Consider the following 22,078-nt stretch of genomic DNA (forward strand, 5'->3'; position numbering starts at 1 on the left):
GTAGCAGGGAGGCTTGAGAAATGTGCTGAATGATTAAATGAATATAACTTTTCCCATATTTTATATTTCCTTAGTCTCAATGTGGAATTAACAGGTATGAACATTTTTTAATGGCTATTAAAGTTATGTTTCCAAAGGACCATACCAATTTTCAGTGCCATTGGCAATACAAGCAACATTTTAAAAAAAGGTTTACATCTTCTAAAAATGCTAAAATCTTTTTGAAAGTGTTTATAATGTGAAGTATTTTTTTTAGTTCATGTAATAGTCAACAATCCCTATGAAATAGGTATTATTAAAATTGCCATCTGATTGACGAAAAAGTAGAAATTTAGAAATCTTACCCAAGATCACACAGCAAGTGAAGGGAGAGCCAGAATGCAAATCTAGGTCCAGCCTGACAACCACTACACTGGACTGCTTTATCACAAACTGTTGTTAAATTCATAGGCAAAGAATAGAACCTTGCTATTTTAACTGAACTGAGATTTTTTCAATTTCCCAAGTGAAAATACTTTTGTGATTTATTTGTTCAAGTCCTTTGCAAATTTCTCTACTGGAATTTTTACTATTTTCCCTATAATTTATACTTACTCTTTAAATAACACTCTTTCTTATTCTGAAAAATATACCACTTTTAACATAGCCAAAGAATGCAAGATTGCTTTTGGTAGTCACATCACATTGTTGGCTTAAACTAAGTTTAGAAGCAATGAAAATTTCTAAGGTGCTTTCCCAGTCACCTCTGAGAAGTCACATATTTCCCATCCTACACTTGACTTTTCAGCCCTAACTGCAAAATATGAAGAAACGATACCTCTCGGTTGACACTGACCAGCAGGAAAATGTCAATTCCTCACCATTATCATAATGTGTTTGCACTAATTTATAATACTATTCATTTCTATTTCAGTTCTAGAAAAAAAAAAGAAAGCAGAGATACCTTACAGACTGCTGCAAGTCTTGGGTTTGCATGTGGAAACGCTAAGAAGGTGTTGGGTAACCTTGGGTCCAATGCATGTTATTCCTAGGTCCTTGGTTAACAGCCTTATTAGTGGTATGGACTGGTTCCATCATATATGTGGAATATTCAAAACCAGTTGATCTGTATACACAGGATCCCTGATTCCTTAAAGAGAATGTTTTTTACACATAATATTACTGGTTTCCAAATTTAGTAGCCAATTTACTGTCTATATTTTGGGCAATGACAATAACAATCCCATCCTCCCTCCGTTTCTACTTGTTTAGATTTCCCTGAGCAGGTAAACAAGCAACAGGAAGAATGGCTATGTACAACTTAAATAACATAAAAACAGATGTCCCTCACCACAAATTTTACATACAAAATGCAACTTACTTCCTGATGGGACCATTCTGAAGGTCTTCAATGTAGTTTTGTCCTTCTATGCAATGTCCCCGGCATCTATTGAATACTAAGGAGTGGAAGAACTATTACAAATAACTGTAGAGAAAGCAGACCAGAGCTGAAATCCATTGACTAATTAATCAGGCTGTTATATCTCAATATTTCCAAGATACATCTCTGTATAAACTTTTTGCAAAAGATTATCTTAGGCCACAAGAAATAAATTACAAGCTTTTCTTGTTTTCTAAAATTTGAGAAATTCAACTACAATTACACCTTCCACTTTTATAAAAAGGGAAAAGCAGTGATAACCCTCATACTTATATTCAATTGCATCATCTGGTCTCATGCCTTCTACGTCAATCAAATATCTAACAAAACAATATAAAAATCAAGTTTTTGCAGAAAAGGTCCAATTTCACTTACAAAAATAGATACAAAAATCCTAAGAAAATATCAGCACATCTAATCCAATAATTATTGAAGAATGATACACCATGATCACAAAAAGGCTTTATTCTAAGGATGCAAGGATGAGCCAACTTTAGAAAATCTATTAATAAAATTATTTACATTAGTACAACAATTTAATTAACAAAAGAGTAGAAAATACAGACCCAACTTGGGCAGATGTTAAAAAGATATCTGACAAAATAAAGTAATTTTTTAACCAAAATATGACAGACTATTTATCAGAAATCAACAAATAGCAAAAGACAAATTAGGGAAAATATTAATATCATATCTAAAAAATAATATTTAACCAACTGCATGGGCCAGAAACTTACAAGTCACCATCCCTGCCAGCCACTTCCTCCTTACCCTCATTTTTAACCCACCACCAATCCTAACAATTATATCACCTACATATTTCTAGAATATGTCCACATCCTCCCACCAAAATGACCACCAAATGCTGCAGCAAGCCACCATTATGCCTCAACTTGCCTAACCTGTCTACTTGCTTCCACCCTGTGTCCTTGCAATACAGACTGATTATGTTCTACACTAACCCTCAGTGAAAAGAGCTCAATGGTTTTCTATCACTCTTAAGATGAAGTCTAAAACCTTAAACACAGGCCTGCACAATCTAGTTTTATTTTAATGCCGTACTTCCTCCATGGCCCAGGCTCCCTTATCAGGTCTTCCAACACAGCATATGCTTTCCTGTTAAAGGGCCTTTATTGTTCCTTATGCCCAGAATTTTCTCTCCCATGTCCCTACCTTGTTAACACCCATTATTCCTTCAGATATCAGGTCAAATCTCCCCACAAAAACCTCCCTACTCTCCATGATGAGTCAAATCCTCCCTAATATGCTCTCTTAATACCATGTCCCTCTCCTTCTTGGAATTTGTCAAAGTTGTAATTTTATATGCATGTGTGTGAGCTATTCCCTCTCTAGATTGTTAGGATCCACAAAGGGCAGGTCAAGTCTCTTTACTCAGAAAGTCTCACAAGTCTTTTGGCTTAGCACCCAGCACAGTGCTCACACATAACAGATGCTAAACAAGTATGTTCTGAATAAACAAACATAAATCAGTACACTGTGGCAACATCCACAAAAAAGCACAAGGGCATAAACTTTTTGATTCAGAAATTCCATTTTTAGTGAAATGATCCCTGAGACAACTGCATATATATTCAAAGATGTACATAGAGGAATGTTTATTATTTCAACATTTTATAGTATCAGTCTTCTACTCTTTATGTTCATCAGTAAGCAAAGGAACAATGCAGCCTTTAAAAAGAATGAGGTCTCTAAATGCTTTCATAGGATGATGTCCACCATGTATTAAATTGTAAAACAGCCTGTCTAAATATCATATCATTAAATTACATGTACATGCTTATATTTGCATTTTTAAAGTCTGAAAAATATGTAGTAAATTATTACTGGTAGTAATCTCTGGGTGGGGGGCAAGACTGCTTTCTGCTCCACACACTTCTATACTGATTGCATTTTTGCAACTAATTTATATTACTACTTAAAACAACTTAGGCATGGTCTGCATCTTGGGGTTGGCAACTCACCTGCAGATGAGGTAGCCAGTCCTGTTTAAACCATGGGTACAGTGGACACCAATAAGTCTGTCTATAAAACAGGGAATGTACAGTTAAATAAATAAATACCCTAAAAACAAATCATCCAGTTTTCTGAAGAGTAACATTTATTAGTTACGTAACAACACTACCACTACCTGAAAATAAATAACACTTGCAGAGAAGTGTGTGTGTGTGTGTTTTATTAACATACTATAAAGAATGATCTAACATAGAATCAAAATTCATTGTCTCTGGGAAATTTTGCACAGTTCCCAATGAGATGCAATAGAGCAAAATGGTGAAGGCCTGGTCAAGTACAGTAAAACTCCACTGAGACAAACTCATTTGTCTTAACATAGAATGCTCATCAGTAACTGATTTAATTACAGAAAAATGGAGTTAAAGAAAAACAGGCTATAAGAAGAATGAAATTTCTTTCTGAGTGAAACAAATGGAATACCTTCACTGTTAAAACGGATTATTAGAAAGGGCAGTTTCTGAAGTACTCCTACGTTCTCAAGGCACTTCCATGCCTTCCCTCATTTGCTGCTCCTAACCCACCATAGATCTATGTGCCCAGTGAAGTACAATGAAAACGCAAGACCTGGAGATGTAAGCCTGGGCTACACAGTGGGCAAAGAGAACAAAGACAAGAATCGTGTCTAAGATTTTTCCAACTATGCCACAGCTTTTCTCAGTCCATTGTTTAAAAAATTCCACGAGAAAGTAAATAAAAAACAGCAATGTGTAATTGATCTCTGCAAAAGGTATGCCTGTGACTAGGTGCTGTCTAGTGGGAAGGTGCTCATCATTTCCTACCTGGACTACTACCTCCCTACTTCTCATCTCTTCTATTTCAATTGATCCTCCATATGGAAGATGCTCTTTCTGAAATACACACTTGGCTGGGTTGTTCCCTTGCTTAAAAATCTTCATTTTGCATAGAATACAGCCCAAACATTTAGGATAGCATTTAGAACTCTTAATAAAAGGATGTCACTCTGTCTCTCTAACTGAACTGTGAATCCGCAATGATCTGAACTGTAACTTAAAAGGACCCACATGGTCCACCTCCCTCCTACCCCACACCAACCTCTCTGATCCCACTTCCTATGGCTCTGACCTCAGTCGCTCTCCTCACACCAGCTACACTGGCCTCCTCACTATTCCTCAGACACGCTGATAGTCATGACAGCTGCGCCTCAGGGACTTAACACGTACTATTCTCTCTGCTTTAGAATACTACCCACCCTGTCTTCCCCAGATATCCAATGGCTTGTTCCTCGCTTCCATTAAGGCACTGCTAAATGATATCTTAACAGAGTAGCCTTTCCTCATCACCCACCACATCCTCTCACTTCTTTATTATTTTGTTATTCTACAAGCACTTATCACCACCTGGCATTTCATACATTCACTTATTTCTCTCTCCCCCCACTAGAATGTGAAGAATATAAGGGCAAGAACTTCTTCTGTTCCTACTTCCTAGATCACTGTCTTTACCTTCGAAGGTGTTACATATAAATATTTGCTGAACATGAACATAAGAATTATATCCCCTTTCACTCTACCCTCCAGTGGCACCAGAGGCCACTTCTCTATGACACAAATTAAAACCCTGTGCATTTTGCACTGCTTCCAACACTTGAGCTGTCCTTTCCTCGCTCTCGCCAAATCCTCTTCCCCCCTGCCCAGCTCAAACACTGACTTCTCAGAAAGGCCTTCCTCAATCCCTCTATATTCCCAGTGCACATAATTTATTTTTTATTATAATTAACTCAGTGACTTATAGTTATTGCATGTTTATCTTCCTAGTTAACTGTGAATTTCTAATAAACAAAGACTGCTACTCACCTCTAAATCCCTGTACCCTAACAATAAACCCAAAAGGCTCTTGAATATTGACTGAATTGATTTATTTTCTGAGTCTACCAGTTCTAAGGAGTAGAATATGTAGTGTCCTCCTCTTCGCCTGTGAGCCTGGTATCTGTGTGAGGGGTTTACAGCAGAGGTAGCCAAATGGATCATAAGCCAGGTCCTGAGACCGCTATGGCAAGGAGCACTGCAAGACACAGTGAAGTCAGCACAATGCAAGCAGGAGACCAACATGGAGTCAACCTATGCAACAGACTACACGTGGTGTAACATGTGAACAACCAGTACTTACAAACATGTTCTCATACACTCACATGGATCTTCTAGCCCTCATGGAAACAGATGGAACACCGTATAATAGTTCCACACAAAGGGGCCTGGAAGCCATGAGCAGGCCAGTACCTGTACCCTAACATTTTAAGAGGTAATGTTTCTGTGACTAGTTTACACAAATAAGATAATTTACCTCCTCTGTAGACTCGGTGATTATCACAGGCCAAGTCCAGCCTCTCAAGATTTAAAGTACAGGGTAGATCTGTGACCAGGGCTTAAGATAATTTACTAACTAGTGCCTCCATTAAGCAACGAGGTAACAGTTTGAAAATTTACATTAAAACCCACTGATTTCATCCCTCTCTTTCCTTCCATCTCCTATCTTCCCACATCTACCTCTAGTCTTTCTCCCCTACTCACTGTTTATTTATACTTATGTGTCACAGTTACTTAATAAAGTGTACACTCCTTAAGCTAAACCTAGAAACAAGACAAAAGGAACACTTTGTCCTGTGGGTGTGTGGCTTTACAAAAAAAGATTCCTCAGTCTTAAAATATGGCAAACATCATGATCCTCCTGATAGTTAAGATGCCAGAAAAAGGCAACCATTCTTTAAAATTCACAAGCTATGAAGATCTGTTTTCAAACAGAATTAGGTAGATCTTAGAGCAGGAACAAGAAAACACCAGTCTAGTTTAGTTCTTCCTGTCTGAAAACTAAAAATAAGAGGTGGTCGTGACCTTCCCTTACTTGTACCCAAAGTGGAAAAACAGCAGTGAAGATGCAACTTCACTGGTCCGCTCCATTTTGTTCTGCTTCTACGGGTTTGTCTCACTCCAAACCTCTGCTTTCTGCTTTCTTTTTCTACTCCAAAATGCTGAGATTCTAAGCTTTTCTTCCACCCACCAATCACCTCTTAACCAATAAATAAGACAAAAGAACATTTTTATTTTATTACATTTTCCCCATTCAAATATTTAAAAAAGATGAGCTAGTTCAGCTCCTATTTCTCACTAAACTCACTTCCCAAACTAAATTGCTTATTTGTAACCATAAAAGGACACCTTACTCTATTACCACCATCTGATATGCCCACATTATCAAATACAACAGGCCTAATGTAGGAACTATTAAAAATATTTAAAATTTCCCACCACACTCAAAATGCAAACCAAAGTTCGGGTAAGAAAAAGAACAACTTACCGTTATCTTTATTTTCTTTTCAAAAATCCATTAACAGCACATTTAAATTTAAAAATAGTGTCATCATCAGGCACCTGATGCCCAGTCGTATAAATTTTTAAGTAAGGAATAGTTTCTGGTAAGTCCTATAAGGCAAAATCATGAAAACATATATTATTTCATTTGCAGGGAAAGAATTAAAATTTAATTCGAAGAGCCAGAATATAAACCAAGAGGTTAGAATAAACTCAGCATGTCAGTAATTCTGATAAGAGAGCCATTTTTTTCAAAGCTGCTTCAACCAAGAGTTATCACTAGATTTGCACTAAAACTACAGAATGAATAGTTGACAGGTTTTTAAAAATGAAAGCAAAATTCATGTGAATGAATGCGTATATAACTAAAAGTTACATAAATAATTTTACCTAATAGCTTACATTTCAAAGGCAATAGAATCAGAAGAACTTGGACAGAGCAAATTTTAAGCACTGTTCAGAACTGGTATTCTTGGGGTGGGAGAAAGTAGATATTGATAAAAGCCAGAACAAGTTAAATAAAAATCCTGCATTTCTGAATTTAATAGAAAACTATTAATATGAACCTATAATGTACTGTATTTTATATTAAACACAAACATACAAACATATTTCCTAATTGTTACCACTGAAAAAGTATAGGAACAACTGATATCATGTCATGTCAACAGGACTTAGGAGCCAAACTGAGAAGCTCCAACTGGCCAAAGATAGGACCTTGATTTGTGCCTCAGTAAGAGTAAGAACTGCAGTGAAGTTCCTGATGATACGAAAAATAAATAAATAAAATAAAATCTAACTGGTTTTCACTGGAGGAGTTAGTGAATCAACTCATTATTTTGAAAACTGTTAAATAAAAGGAAAGAATCATGCCTCTATAGCTGGGCAACCAAATAGCCAATGAGCTTCTTTTAGTAGAAATATACCCAGCTAATAAATTAAAAAAACAAAACAGTAGGGTTCACCATTTTTGAAGTCCCAAATGAATTTATGGATATACGTAACAATCATAACTGACTGCTAATATTGCAAAAAGAGGCAATCACTTATATGTCTCCACGGAAGAACACATCATCACCTATGAAACTGTCTTGCAAAAAAAACAAAACAAAACAAAAAAAACCCTTCAAGCCTGAATCTGATCAAGCCTCTAGTTTACAATACAAGGACTAAAGAATATGTTAACAACATATGGGGATACAATCATCAAACACATATGGGGCAAACTACCTAGTTTCTTTAAATGAAATTCAAGGGGGGAAATCAAAGAAAGTAAAAGAGACATGGAAGGGAGAACTTATAAATTAAATAAAGCCTCACAGACCTAACAATCAATTGCAAAATGTGGACCTTATCTGGATCTAATTCAAACCCTTAAAAACGTTTTAATGAGATTTAAAAGACAACTGCAAATCTGTGTGCTGACTGGATATTTAATATTAAAGAATTATATTGAGAAATTAATCTGCCCCACCCTCGGTCCTTAAGCATGACGGCTGATCACAGATTGAGTAGATTAACAACTAAAGGAGACAGACAAAGGCAGTAGATCCCTGGTAGTCTCCAAGAGGCCGCCTGGGTCCACACTGGGACACGATCTGATGGCACCACGGGCAGACCCAGGAAGTGCGGATCAATCTAAGAAGCAGCAACAAACAAGAAGAGTCACAAAAATGGGGAGACAGAGAAACAACCCTCCATCAAAAGGAAAGGAAGAATCCCCAAAAGAGCGTTAAATGAAATAAAGGGAAGCAAACTATCAGACACGGAATTCAAAAAATGGATTATAGGGAAGCTCAATGAGTTCAGTGAGCTCAAAGAAAATTACAAAGAACTCAGGGAAACTACAAGGAACTTACTGAGAACTACACCAGCATGCAAAAGGACATAGAAGCTATCAATAAGAGCCAGGAGGAAATGAAGAAAACAATTTCTGAACTGAAGAACACAGTAGAAGGAATTAAAGGCAGGCTAGGGGAAGCAGAAGATCGAATCAGCAAGCTGGAGGACAACATAAAAAAAAAATTCCCAGACAGTGCAACAAAATGAAAAAAGACTGAAAAAGAATGAGGAGGTTTTAAGACAGCTGCGGGACAACATGAAACATAATAATATCCGCATAATAGGAACTCCAGAAGGATAAGAAGAGGAACAAGAAATAGAAAACCTCTTTGAAAAACTAATGACAGAAAACTTCCCTAACTCGATGAGAGAGTCACGCAAGTCCAGGAAGCACAGAAGGTCCCAATGAAGATGAACCCCAACAGACCCACTTTAAGACACATCATAATTAAAATGGCAATATTCAAAAACAAAGAGAGAATCCTAAAAGCAGCAGAGAGAAACAGCTAATAATATACAAGGGAGCTCCAATAAGGCTATTATCAGATTTCTCAACAGAAACACTACAAGCCAGAAGGGAATGGCAAAAAATATTCCAAGCAATGAAAAACAAAGGGCTACAACCAAGAATACTCTACCCAGCAAGGCTTTCATTCAAAACGGAAAGTGAAATAAGGAGCTTCCCAGACAAAGGAAGGCTAAAAGAATACATCTCCACCAAACCAGGATTACAAGAGCGCTAAAGGGTCTGCTTTAAGAAGATGAAGAAACAGAGAGAGACAGAGAGGAACACAAGTACAAAGGGGGAAAATGACAATGAATAAGTTCCTATCGATAATAACCTTAAATTTAAATGCATAAATCAAAAACATAAGGTAGCTGAATTGATTAGAAAGCATGATCCACATATATGCTGTCTACAGGACACCCACCTTAGAACAAAAGATCTGCACAGACTGAAAGTGAAGACATGGGAAAAAATATTACAAGGAAATGGACATGAAAAAAAACCCTGGGTAAGCAATACTTATATCAGACAAATCAGATTTCACAGCAAAGGCCATAAAAATAGACAAAGAAGGACATTTCATAATACTTAAGGGAAAAATCCATCAAGAAGATATAACCCTTGGAAACATATATGCACCCAACATAGGAGCACCCAAATATATAAGGAAATTTTTGAAAGACTTCAGGAAGGATATAGACAGCAACACACTCATATTAGGGGACTTTAACACCCCATTGTCAACAATGGACAGATCTTCAAAACAAAGAAACACCAAGGATATTGAGGCACTGAACAACACTCTAGATCAAATGGACTTAGTTGATATATATAGAACTTTTCACCCCAAAGAAGCAAAATACACATTCTTTTCACGTGCACATGGAACATTTTCAAAGATAGACCACATGGTAGGACATAAAACAAGCCATAACAAATTCAAGAAAATTGAAATAATATCAACCATCTTCTCAGATCACAATGGCTTAAAACTGAAAATCAACCCCAAGGAAATAACTCAAAAACATTCAAACTCATGGAGAATTAATAACATACTATTAAATAATGAATGCGTTAACAATGACACCAAGGAATAAATCAGGAAGTTTCTGGAAACAAATGATCATGAACACACAACCCAAAACCTGTGGGATACAGCGAAAGCAGTTCTGAGAGGAAAGTTCATAGCAATACAGGCCTACTTAAAAAGGATAGAAGAATCTCTAATAAAAAACCTAATCCTACAGCTACAAGAACTAGACGAACAACAACAAACGAAGCCCAGAGCAAGTAGAAGGAAGGAAATCATCAGGATCAGAGCACAATTTAATGACATAGAGACTAAACAAACAATTCAAAATCAACAAAAGTAGAAGCTGGTTCTTTGAAAAAATAAACTAAATTGACAAGCCTTTAACTTGGCTCATCAGGAAAAAAAGAGAGAGGACCCAAATAAAGAAAATCAGAAATGAAAGACGAGAAATCACAACCGATACCATAGAAATACAGAGGATTGTAAGAAATTATTACGAACAACTGTATCACAAGAAATTTGACAACCTAGATGAAATGGAAAAATTTCTGGGAACAAATAATCTTCCAAAACTGAATCAAGAAGAAGCAGAAAGCCTGAACAGACCAATAACAACTAGTGAAATTGAAGAACTAATCACAAAAAAGCCCCGGACGGATGGCTTCACAGGTGAATTATGTAAAACAATTAGGAAAGAACTAACTCCTATCCTTCTCAAGACTATTCCAAAAAATCCAAGAAGAGAGAAGACTCCCAAACTCTTTCTATGAAACTACTATTACTCTAATTCCAAAACCAGGTCAACATACAACAAAGAAAGACTACAGGCCAATATCACTTATGAACACAGATGCTAAAATCCTCAACAAAATATTGGCAAACTGAATCTGGCAACACATTAGAAAGATCATACACCACGATCAAGTGGGATTAAAACCAGGGATGCAAGGATGGTTTAATATTCACAAATTAATAAATGTAATACCACATAAACAAAATGTAAGACAAAAACCACATGATCATATCCATAGACGCTGAAAAAGCATTTGATAAAGTACAACACCCATTTATGATGAAAACTCTCAGCAAAATGGGAATATAGGGAGCATACCCCAACATAATAAAGGCCATATATGAGAAATCTGAAGCCAACATCATACTCAATGGGCAAAAACTGAGAGCATTCCTCCTGAGGTCAGGAACAAGACAAGGATGTCCACTCTCTCCACTCCTATTCAACATAGTCTTGGAAGTTCTAGCCACAGCAATCAGACAAGAAAGAGAAATAAAAGGCATCCAAATTGGAAAAGAGGAAGTAAAACTGTCATTATTTGCAGACGACATGAGAATGTACATAAAAAGCCTTATAGACTCCACCAAAAAACTACTTGACGTAATAAGTGAATTTGGCAAAATGGCAGGATACAAAGACAATATGCAGAAATCAAAGGCATTTCTGTACACCAACAATAAAATATCAGAGATAGAAACTAGAAAAAAAAATCCCATTTACTATAGCAACAAGAAAAATAAAGTACCTAGGAATAAACTTAACCAAAGAGATAAAAGACCTGTACACTGAGAATTATGCAACATTGAAGAAAGAAATTAAGGAAGATACAAATAAATGGAAGCATATACATGTTCATGGGAAGAATCAACATCATTAAAATGTCCACACTACCCAAAGCAATTTATAGATCCAATGCAATCCATATTAAAATACCAGTGACATATTTCACTGACCTAGAACAAATACTTCAAAAATTCATATGGAACCAAAAAAGACCCCGAATAGCCACAGCAATCTTGAGGAAGAAGAACACAGTAGGAGGAATCACAATATCTGATACCAAACTATACTACAAGGCCACAGTAATCAAAACAGTCTGGTACTGGCATAAGAACAGACATACAGATCAATGGAACAGAATAGAGAGCCCAGAAATAAACCCAGGTCTATATGGTCAACTAATATTTGACAAAGGGGGAAGGAACATCAACTGGAGTGAAAAGAGCCTCTTCAACAAATGGTGTTGGGAGAACTGGATAGGGACATGCAAAAAAATGAAACTAGACCACCAACTTACACCATACACCAGAATAAACTCAAGATGGATTAAAGACTTAAATGTTAGCTGTGGCACCATAAGTGTCCTAGAGGAAAATATAGGCAGGAAAATTTCAGATATGCTGCATAGCAACATTTTCACTGATATATCTCCTAAAGCAAGGGGAATAAAGGAAAGAATAAACAAATGGGATTACATCAAACTAAAGATTTCTGCTCAGCAAAGGAAAACATCAGCCAGATGAAAAGGGAACCAACCATATGGGAAAATATATTTGCCAATGATACCTCAGACAAGGGATTGATCTCTAAAATATATAAAGAACTTATACGACTCAACACCAAGACGACAGACAACCCAATTAAAAAACGGGCAAAGGACCTGAACAAACACTTCTCCAAAGAGGACATAAGGAGGGTCCATAGACATATGAAAGAATGCTCAACATCACTAGCCATCGGAAAGATGCAAATTAAAACCACAATGAGATACCACCTCACACTGGTCAGAATGACCATCATCAACAAATCAACAAACAATATGTGCTGGCGAGGATGTGGAGAAACGGGAACCCTACTACACTGTTGGTGGGAATGCAGACCGGTGCAGCCACTATGGAAAACAGTATGGAATTTCCTCAAAAAACTAAAAATGGGACTTTCTTTTGAACCAGCAATTCCACTGCTAGGATTACACCCGAAGAATCCTGAAACACCAATTCAGAATAACCTGTGCACCCCGATGTTCATAGCAGAGTTATTTACAATAGCTAAGTGCTGGAAACAACCTAAGTGCCCATCTGTAGATGAGTGGATCAAAAAACTGTGGTACATTTACACAATGGAGTACTATGTAGCAGAAAGAAAGAAGGAACTTCTACCACTTGCAACAACATGGATGGAACTAGAGAAAATTATGCTAAGCGAAATAAGCCAGGCAACGAAAAAAAATACCTTATGCTATCACCTATTACAGGAAACTAATAAACAACACAAACAAACAAGCAAAATTGAACCAGAGGTTTGTAAACAAGGAGGAGACTAACAGTGACAAGGGGAGAGGGGGAAGGAGAGAAGGGGATATGAAGGGGAAGGGTCTACTCAAAGAACATGTATAAATGACCCATGGACATGGTCAACTGGGTGGGGACTGACTAGGGGAGAAGGGGTGGGCAGGGTGCGGGGAAGCAACAGGGAAAAATGTGGAACAACTGTAATAAAAATCTTTTTAGAAGAATTATATTAAGGAACAAATTCCTATATTTTAAATATACATACCAAAAATATATAGATAAAATGATATCTGTGATCTACTACAAAATAATATGGAATGAGGTGAAACAGGTAAAAGTAGAGATGAAACACAGTATTAATAAATATTAAAGCTGCATGAGTTTATGGGTGGACAACAAATACCTACAGTATCATGTCTACTTCTATATAAGTTTAAGATTCACAATAATTGTGTAAAAACAAGAGAACACTATGGAAAACAGTCTGGCAGTTTCCCCAAGGTTAAACACAGAACTACCATGCGACCTAACAACTCCACTCCTACCCCTACATCTAAAAGAATTGAAAGCAGGGATCTGGACAAATATTTGTACACCCACATTCGTAGCAGCATGAGACACAATAGCCAAAGGTGGAAACAGTCAAAGTGTCCATCAACAGATGAATAAATAAAATATGGTATTATACACACATGGATTATTCAGCTATCAAAAGGAAATACCAATTTGTTACATGATATGACATGGATGAGCCTTGAAAACATGTTTAGTGAAATAATCCAGACACAGAAGGACAAATGTATGAACACTTGTATGAAGTACCTAAGACAGGCAAAGTCATAGAGACAGAAAACAGAAGATGTTACTAGGGGCTGAGAGGAGGGGAAATGAAATTGTCATTGTTTAATGGTTCAGTGCTTTTGTTGAGGATGACGAAAAAGTTTTGGTTATAGACAGTGGTGATGGTTATACACATGGGAATGTATTTAATGCTACTGAATTGTACACCTGTGAATAATTAAAATGATAAATTTTATGCATATTTTAAAACAATAAAAAGAGGAGTAACTGAGCTCAAGTTTTAATTATTCCTTTTTCTGAGCCCGTTTCATTATCTATAAAATCCATAACTGTGATCATTTATTCTCTGAGCTTAGTGAAGAGTAAGCACTCAGTAGGAGATATCAGTACTACTACTTCATCAGCTAAAAATAGATTAACTAAGGTATGTGAAAGTACTTTACTTATTTTTTAAAAGGTTTTTAAAATTTATTTTGAGCGAGAGGGGGAAGGAGGAAGAGAGGCAGAGAAACATCGATGTGTGAGAGAAACATTAACCAGTTGCCTCTTGCACACCCTCAGCTGGGAACCTGGCCCACAGCTCAGCATGTGCCCTGACTGGGAATCAAAAAGATGATGTTTCAGTTTGTGGGATGATGCCCAACCCACTGAGCCACACCCAGTCAGTGCTGAAAGCAAATTTTTAACTTTTTTTTTCTTTTTTTAAGATTTTATTTATCTATTTTTAGAGAGAGAGGAAGGGAGGGAGGAAGAGGGGGAGAGAAACATCAATGTGTGGTTGCCCCTCGCACGCCCCCAACTGGGAACCTGGCCTGCAACCCAGGCATGTGCCATGACTGAGAATCGAACCAGTGACCCTTTGGTTCACAGGTTGGTGCTCAGTCCACTGAGCCACACTAGCCTGGCGGAAGTACTTTTTTAAATGGCAAACTGCTACACGAGTATTAAATACATTAGTTGTTATTGTTTCCCATGGACATGAACTGGTCAGAAGGACAATTCTTTCTAACTGATATGCCATGTGGGCCAACATAAAATATGGGTTTCTGCTCTGCATTGAAAAACTGTAGGAAAGGCAAGCATACAACCTTGAGGAACTTGTCTTTTACTGTAATGCTTACACATGGTCTGGTAACGGTTTAAAATAAATGCTAAAGACATAATGACTATTTCTTTCTCCTTACGATACTACTATTCCTACTAAAAGTTGACTTCATTTTCAAAACACAGAACACGGAGGCTTACAGAACTTTTTAAGCACACACAGAGCCTACTGCCAAATATAAGAGTTTAATTCATGTCTTTAATCTCATTTTGAAACAGTAACTGGAAGTGTTTCATTAAGGAATCCACTTATTTCCCTTTTTCAACTGTTACCCATGACAGAAGGCCTGGATTCATCTTGGCATGAGGTGATAACTACTAATTACTATGACTTATTATAGTATCACAAAGAAGATTCTTTTCAATTAACATTTCCATTTACCTCTGTTTTGTAATAGCGTGGGTATATGTTAAATCAATGATCACTCCAAGTTCTTCATTCTGTTCTTGGATTTTGTTAAAAAGATCCAAGGGGGAAAATCGTTCTTCTGGAGCAAGTCTCTCTTCAAAACTCTGTCAGAGAGAATGAAATAAGAAACAGCAAAGGTGTGCTTAAAATCCTTTGTTATATTATCCATTTAGCCAAGCCATCTGATGCTAACATACAATAAGATTCAAAGGAAAGTTTTCATTTTTCTGGGATTTACAAGCAATATTACAATTCTTCCTTCCAGAGACATTGGAGGGAAGAAAATAAGGACCACATTAATTTTGTCCACCACTGTATCTCCAGCTCTAAGTGAAGTGCCTGTAAACTAGCACTTATAAATATTTCTGAAGTGTGAATATATATAAAGAATGGATTGCTAAATTCTTTTTAATGCATTAGGCTTATTTGTGCCTACTCTTCCACTGATCTTATTGGTAATTCAGGTGCCAATAATAGTGTTTTGTTTTGTTTTTTTTAATGGATACACTAGTTTTTAGAGTACACTTAAGTTCACAGTAAAACTGAGCAGGAAGTACAGAGTACGCCCTTATAGCTTCTCTCTTTCACCCCACATAACCGTCCCAAACATCAACATTTCATACTAGTGTGGTACATTTGTTAGAATCAATGAACCAACATTGACACATCATTATCAATTAAAACCCAGTTTACACTATGAGTCACTCTGCATTGTAATTCTATGGGTTTCGACCAATTTATAACAACGTGCATTTACCCTTATAGCGTCACCCAGAATAGTTTCACTGCCGTAAAAATCTCCTGTATTCTAGCACCATGTTCAATGTGGCTTAATTTCTAGTAGGGCTAGATGACCCCCTCCCACCATTATTCTTCTACAAAATTTTCCTGGCCATTTAAGTTTATTTTTTATATGAGTTTTAGAACCAGCTTATTTAAGATGATGTCAAGTTTATGAATTAACTTAGAAAGATTCGACAGATTTATGATGTTGAGTCTTCCACATAATATTGTAAGAGTTTTAAAGGGTACATTAATTACAAGGCATACAATCTCTCTAGTCAGCCCTGGCTGGTTTGGCTCAGTGGATTGAGCGTCGGCCTGCGAGCTAAGTGTCGCTGGTTCGATCTTCCAGTCAGGGCACATCAGAGAAGGAAAACTCTGACTCCAAAAAACCTCCGCTGCCTTGCGGCATACCTCCTCAGGGGAAAGGCTAAGGGAGTAAACCCCGACAGAAAATCCGGAGCCGGAGTCCCTAAGGCGGTTTGACGTTGTAGTCAACACCGGCAACTCCTGCGGCGCACCTGAAGCCAAGCTGTATTGACTCCGTCTTTCCCTTGGATCCTTCAGCTGCGAAGAGAGGGGGGGTCTGCTGCATGGGCAACAGCAGACCCTCCATATCACCCTGCCCAGGCTCTGTAGCTTCAGCTCCACTGGAGAGGACACTCCAGCGTCATCGCAAGATGTCGATTCAACACGGGAGGAGACAGATACCGTGTCACTCCCGAGTCGGACTGCACAGCCATTCTCGGCGGTGCAGATAGACTCTTAAGAAGCTACACCATCGTCTCTCGAGACGGACGGCTGCCGATGAATCTCTCTAGTCAATTCCTTGAAGACTTGGAGATTATGGATCGATTATCATCACCAGCTATATGAACAATATATATTTTTTAATCCTCACCCGAGGACATTTTTGTTTTTCACTGCTTTCAGGGAGAAAGGAAGGAAAAGAGGAGGATGGGAAGGGGAGGGGAGGGGAGGGGAGGGGAGGGGAAGGGAAGAGAGGGGAAGGAAAGGAAAGAGAAACATTGATTGTATGAACCCTACCGGAGATGGAACCCACAACCTTTCAGTTTCCGGGATGAAGCTCCAACCACCTGAGCCACACTGGCCAGGGCAACAATAACTAGTTTTCGATAACTAAATAAGTCAGAACCCTTTAGGATGTCTTCCTTGATTAACTCTGTTATCATCCCCCCCACCCCTTTGAATTCCTAGGTAATTCTTCCAATGGAGTTCATTTGACACTTAACATATTCTATTTTACATTCCAATGTGCTTAAGAAGTGGCTTTCAAGTATTGAGGTGACTTTTCCTTGGGTGACTTTCTTAAAACACACAGGAGATTCATGTCACATTTCACTTCTACACCAGGGTAATTCGTCTCCCTAATTCTACTGCATCAATAGGTACTACGCTGGGAGTGGTTATACAGCTTTGTGGTGTCATACGGTGTCTTAAACAATCCCAATCCCGAATAAAATAAAGTATACAAAGCTACAAGTAAAAGCTAAAAGATATGATGACATCATACGGGGAAGATTTGTGGCTCTGTGGAGGAAAGAAAACTAAAGAGCCTTCCTGTTTTCTCTCTTGCTAATATACTTTCAGGACAGAGGCTAAGCAGAGACCCTTGTAAAGCCTCAGGAATTCACTTTTAGAGGTCATGGAGTAGGGACTTGAGCAGTTTAGAAAAACTGCATAGAAAGGAGGAATATTGGAGAAAATTCACAGTAACTGCAAATGTGGGCAGGGAGTCCATGCGTTCACTCAACAAAGATTCGTTAAGTATATGATGCCAAATACTTGCTTGATGTTGATGAATGTGAGTAAGAACCATATATTTGTCTTTATGCAATAACAAAATTTTAAGTCCAGAGATGCAGAAGAAACAACACGGTAGGAGAAAAACGAATCCTGACCTATAAGTCACAAACAAATTTCCAATAAAGTATGCTTTTTCTGATGCTAATCCATGCTATGCTGGGAATTTTAATGAGACGTGGAATCTCTTCTCACCTTTTTTTGTATCAGTCAAACGTCTTCCCTACCCATTCCTTTCTAGTTCAAACAAAAACACAATTTTCAGAATTTCCATGCTGAAATCCTAACCTTGCTGATAAGGGCATTTTTTTTTGGTTGTGATGGTGGGAGCAAAGGGTCTCACTGGCATTTAGTGTGTGGGGTCATGGATGCCAGGCATTTTGTCAAATTCAGAACAGTCCTACAAATGTGTCCCATATTTGAATGACTACTGAATATCCTACTCAAGATTCATACAGGTGAAAAAACTGTTCACAATTATCTAAGCCTTAGAAACTAACTCCATTTCACAAATAAACACAAAGGGTTTTGTTTTTTGTTTTTGTTTTCTTTTTGCAGTTTTAATAGACATTGAATTTTCCAGGACGGTAATCACCTAATATTAACCAAGTGAAGAACGAACTTGGTTTTATTTAGAAATCTACTAAGAGCTGTTCACTGTCATGGAAACTCTAATCACTAAGGCGATATAATCCATCTAAACCGGTCTGCACTTGCAATTTTTGCATTCATGGTGCAAGTAACCAACTACTTCTTTATTTCTAGTATAGTCATGCCTAAACATTTACATAATGAAATGTTAATACACATTACATTATAAATTCTTTTATTTATTCCTTGTATTATATGAGTGGGAACCCCCCGCTTCCCCCCCCCCAAAAAAACAAAATTATCTCCTGGAGAGCGGGTCCCTTGTAATACAGGCTTCCCCTGGTAGGTGAGTGTTCTAGGAACACGTCTGTATCAGTGTACCAGCTGCTGGTGTTGTAAGGCTGCATTCAGCTCCAGTGAATTTTTTTTAACTCTTTCATACATTTGCCCATCTCATGACAGGTGATTCATGAATATACCTGCACACACTGCACTGACCAAAAACAGCATGACCCCTGCGCCCCACCCTCCTTATCACCTGATCTCTCCCCAGCGACATTTTTGTTTGTTTGTTTCCCTTGATGAAAAAGTCCTCAAAGGGAAACATTTTGCTGAGGTGGACGAGCTGAAACAAAAACGGCAGAAGCACTAAAAGGCATCAAAATCAACAAGTGCAAAAACTGTTTTGAGTGGTAGAAAAAAGTCTCGATAGATGTGTTTCATCAAATGGAGAGTACTGTGAAGGTGACTGAAGTTTAAACATGTAAGAATACACAATTTTTTATAAGTGCCTTTTTTGGGGGGGGGGTCCCCTCTCATAATTAGAGCATTACACTGATTTTTTTTTCTTTAAAATTAAGTATGGAAGTAGGTTGTATTTATCTATGAATTTCACTTCATGGTAGTAAAGGGCAAAATACAATGTATAAACTAAAGAGAAAATGGAGTATGACAGGACTGAGATATAGAATGGTAAACCCAACTTCTGAGAGAATATTGAGTTAATTTTTGCTTACCTTTTTCAAAGGAACTTTGAAAGCAATGAAACGAGTCCCAGGCATCCTCTGTCCAACTGGGAGATAGTCTTTCCACCTGTTAATATATTTTTTTTGTAAGCCAAATTTTATTAGCCTGTCTCCCCGCACAGACTGAAGACTCCTCAGTCCCTTCTTCTCTTTGCTCTGCATTTTGCTGTTCCACTTACTCAACCCACGCTAGTACCCTCTAGCACTTCCCTTCTTCTTCCTGCTTCCCCATCTTCAAAACAGATACAAGGCAACAAAACAATGCACAGGTCCCAGCATATAAGGCATATCTAAAACCAGTGATGGCTAGAACTTCTATAGCCCTGATAAAAATTAGCTGGGTTCTGGATACTAAGGTGCCATTAATACATACTTGTTGTGTGAAATAGTTTAAACTCAATTCTTTCACTTCGCAGTTTATTTTTAGTCCTCATACAACTGATGCCAGCAAATTAGGTCAGTGGGAGTTTCAGTTCATACTTTAAAAGGAAACCTGATAGAAAAGGGACTCTGACTTCACTTAATGCTAGGCGTCCGAGTAAAAAGCGGTATTTGAGCTGGCTTCTGTAAGATGATTAGAATTAACTAAGGCTAATTTACTATATCTGAAACATAGAAAGTGAGGGTAAAAGTGGCACAAGCTGGGGCTGAAGAAGCAGACTGGATTCTAGACAGTACAGAACCTTAAAGGCGATGGTAAAGTTTGTTTTTATTCTTGAAACAATACTTTTGAGTGATGCTTTTGAGCAATGTTCCAATTTACCTAGTAAAAAGATTTCTATGTGAAGAATGGATTAGGAAGAAACGAGTAGACGGATACACGTACACTAGTTAGGACCTAACTGCGATGGATCAGGCAAGTTCTGTATTAGGATGCTGACAAAGAGGCTGAAAGACTCGAATATTTTCAGGAGATAACATGAAGGGGACTTAATGAGGTTTGAGGTGGAGAAAAGGTAGGTCTCAAGGACTAAAAAGGCGTTCACTGCACATATGAGCAGAGTCCGAACATTTATCATTTGAAGCTATAGAAAAAGATTTCTCAAGTGAGACCTGCTACGAAGCAACAGTAGGCCCGCTGTGACCTCTGTTAACAATACAAACCAACGTTTTCGGTTAAAAGTTCAGCGGTACTGGTGGGTTTTTTTCACTTAAAACTTCGTAATTACTCATTTTCTGGGCCACAAGAACACAGCTTCTAAAATCAAGGGGGGCTCTATTTTGGCAATGCATGGATATCCCCAACATTGGCAGTCCCATTTTAAAAAGCAGTCCTTCCCCATTTACCCGAAAAGCAATGGCCCGAGCCTTGCTTTTAAAAGGACGGGAGAAATCAGAAAAGCACTGACGGTCCCTTCCGGCTACTACAGGCCGGGCAGCGACGGGGGCAGAAACTCCTAACGCCGAGCGGACGGGCCGATCGCGGGGCGGCCCGAGAAAGGCAGAGACCACAAGGGGTGAAGCCCAGGCCCGGGAGCTAGGAGCACGAAGGGCCACGCCCAGGGGCCCACGCAGATTACCGTTCGGGGATGTGGTTTCCGCCCTTCTTCTTGGCCTTGGAACGTCCAGAAGACACGCGTTCCTGGCCCCAGCCACCGCGAGCACGATGCCACTTGCTCACGTGGGCCCCAAGACACCGCTGAGCCAACGCCAAGAGCGCGAGAGTTGCCAGTCCTACTCGGTCGGAGCCCAAACAAGACCCTCCGGGGAAAGCTTTTACACAGCAACCTACGCGGCTCCACCCCCTACCTGCTCCTCGCTAATGCGCACGCGCCGCCGCGCTTCATGATGACGTCACCACGCTGGCTGGCGGGAGCTTGGATTAGCAAGGAGGAGTCTAGTGACCACAGAGTCCTCCTGAGCCGGCGTCCTGTAGCACAGGCCCTTGAGTTCGTGTACCTACCCTTCAAAATTCAGCTACTACAGCACGTGAAATGAAAAGTCAAGCCCCCTCTCCCAGTTCCTTGAGTGGTCATTCCAGGTATTTTCCAAGTGTTTACATTCACACTTACTGTATAGTGTATGTGAATATTTGTACAAATATGGATATCCTCTACTTTATATGAAAGCAGCATACTATATATATTTTACAATATATCCACAAAAATTATAATTTCCTCAGTCAATTTAAGTGTACATACATTTTATCGTTTTTAATGGTCACATAGCATTCCATTCATTGTAAGTACCATAATATATATAACCAGTCCAATATTGATGGACTTTTAATATTATTTTCAGTTTTTTTGTCTTCCGTTACAGACAGGATGCAATGTGAATACACTTAAACATGT

At 38.3% G+C, this 22,078-nt stretch overlaps 1 pseudogene across 1 annotated transcript; it reads right to left on the reverse strand.

Annotated features, from left to right (window-relative positions):
- Nucleotides 1-958: 958 nt before the first annotated feature.
- LOC150006224 (RNA/RNP complex-1-interacting phosphatase-like) lies at nucleotides 959-21,540 on the reverse strand (annotated as a pseudogene). Its single transcript, XR_016511880.1, has 8 exons — nucleotides 21,305-21,540; nucleotides 19,776-19,851; nucleotides 15,535-15,665; nucleotides 6,767-6,891; nucleotides 3,403-3,463; nucleotides 1,694-1,740; nucleotides 1,361-1,436; nucleotides 959-1,129 (listed from the first exon to the last, which is right to left on the reverse strand). The product of XR_016511880.1 is annotated as an RNA/RNP complex-1-interacting phosphatase-like (transcript).
- Nucleotides 21,541-22,078: the final 538 nt, after the last annotated feature.

The sequence above is a fragment of the Furipterus horrens genome, unplaced genomic scaffold (assembly GCF_987537825.1).
Source record: "Furipterus horrens unplaced genomic scaffold, mFurHor1.1.pri manual_scaffold_6, whole genome shotgun sequence".
Taxonomy (NCBI): domain Eukaryota; kingdom Metazoa; phylum Chordata; class Mammalia; order Chiroptera; family Furipteridae; genus Furipterus; species Furipterus horrens.